The sequence below is a fragment of the Microcaecilia unicolor genome, chromosome 1, assembly GCF_901765095.1.
Source record: "Microcaecilia unicolor chromosome 1, aMicUni1.1, whole genome shotgun sequence".
NCBI lineage: Eukaryota > Metazoa > Chordata > Amphibia > Gymnophiona > Siphonopidae > Microcaecilia > Microcaecilia unicolor.
In genome coordinates this window covers 445,408,009-445,409,898 of record NC_044031.1, presented here as the reverse complement: position 1 = coordinate 445,409,898, position 1,890 = coordinate 445,408,009, and the positions used below count along the sequence as shown (strand labels likewise).

The window sequence follows — 1,890 nt, the reverse complement described above, 5'->3', positions numbered from 1 at the left end:
TAGTACAGGCACTGTGCTGATGTTTATGTGCAGGAAGCATATTTAAGCAACTCCTTTTATTGGTAGGAGAAAGCCTACACTGGCCTGCCTGAATTTCATTGGCTTTTTAGCTGGAGTTGTTATAAGTAGCCTCTGCTCAAGTGTCTGTAGATGCTCTAGAAGCGGCTAAGCCGAGACTTTGAAGGAAATACAGTAGAGATGACCAAAGAACAAAAGTTGAGGAGACCTGGTTCTCAAGAAAATCTTTTATTCTATATTCAAAGGGACAGTTCAAAAGACTTGACTCCAGGTGGGGCAGGGGGGCAGAAGATGGAGGCAATGCTGAGTGAGGTGGTGGCTGTGGAGGATCTCCTGAAATTTGAAAAGAAATACAACACTGAACTTGGCAAAGGCATCGTCTCAGAGAGCACCCAGTTTGAGTATGCCTGGTGCTTAATCCGCAGCAAGTACAGCGATGATATTCGAAAGGGAATCTTGCTTCTAGAAGAATTGTTACCTAAAGGAAACAAAGAAGAACAGAGGGACTATGTCTTTTATCTGTCTGTGGCCAATTACAGGCTGAAGGAGTACAAGAAGGCACTTAAGTATGTCCGGAATCTTCTAAAAATGGAACCAAAGAACATGCAGGCACTAGAACTGGAGAAGCTTATTGAGAAAGCCATGCAGAAAGATGGTCTCGTTAGTATGGCGATCATTGGTGGCATGGCACTGGGAGTTGCTGGGCTCGCTGGTCTGATTAGGCTTGCAGTTGCCAAATCAAAGTAAATGGGAACTGACAACCAACCAAAGTTTTCTTGGTCCCCTGAGATGGGATTCAGCCTTACTTCACAGCTGTGGACATGAAGGAGGGGAAAAACCTGCTGCTTTCTTTTGCAGCTCTTTCTAACACATGTTCTGTAAGGGAGGGAGGAAGTGGAAGAGGAATGACTTAATTTTGTTATGTAACATGCATAATAACTTAAACAACAGATTTGCATATACTTGACTCCAGATGCATTATTGCTGAAAAAACACAGCCCGTGTCAAGTCCTTTGAACTATTCCTTTTGATAAAGAATAAAAGGTTTTCTTGAGAATCAGGCCTCCTTTATGTTTTGTTCTTTGGTCATCCCTACTGTATTTCCTTCATCTACAGTCCTGTAGGGAACCAATTCTTCCATTTTTGCTTTGAGCTGAGACCCTGGACACATCAAGAGTCGTTGCCCTCTTGGTGGCTCAGTTCTTAGCGTCAATGTGCCTATAGGTAGATTGCTTCTCCATGGAGGATTCTTGACTGGTCTGCAAAGAAGAAACCTTTTAGCAAGATTTTTCTAGGAGCAGCTTCTTCTCAACATCTAAATGTTCTCTCATCTGATGTAGACAGGCTCTTCATATTCAAAGTGACATATGAACACAATGTTTACAATCCTTTTGGTCATGTGACTGAGGCACAAGAGGCATTTAGTATGCAGGTCAAAATTGTGGATTTTTCTGTCATATTCTGTGCATAATTAAAAGCAGTGCCAAATTGGAGAACTTTCTCTCATGCCTGTTCAGCTGAGTGGAAAAAAATAAAACCGAGGAAACTTCTGTGTACAAGAAAGGCCATGCATGCTCAGAACTTTTCACCAAGTTCTGACTTCTGGAAGAACAATTCTATCCTGACACCATCAAATAATGTCACCCACTTGTGTGCCTAATTCAATCCTGCTTGTTGATAGCAAATTAGAAAGACTTCCCTTATGTGGGCAAAAGGGGAGCTGTCAAGACTTACTTCACCCTGAGCAGGAGTAAATGTGTTTATGGAGGTGCAAATCTAGACACAAGAATAATTCTTTCAGATCAAAATCTGTGGTACTGCAGATCCCAAGAATGAATAGTATATTTGGAGTCCACTTCCTGCAAGCTATGA

The 1,890-nt window shown here is 42.0% G+C and overlaps 1 pseudogene; it reads left to right on the top strand.

Moving 5' to 3' along the window:
- Nucleotides 1–309: 309 nt before the first annotated feature.
- LOC115460326 lies at nucleotides 310–970 on the top strand (annotated as a pseudogene).
- Nucleotides 971–1,890: the final 920 nt, after the last annotated feature.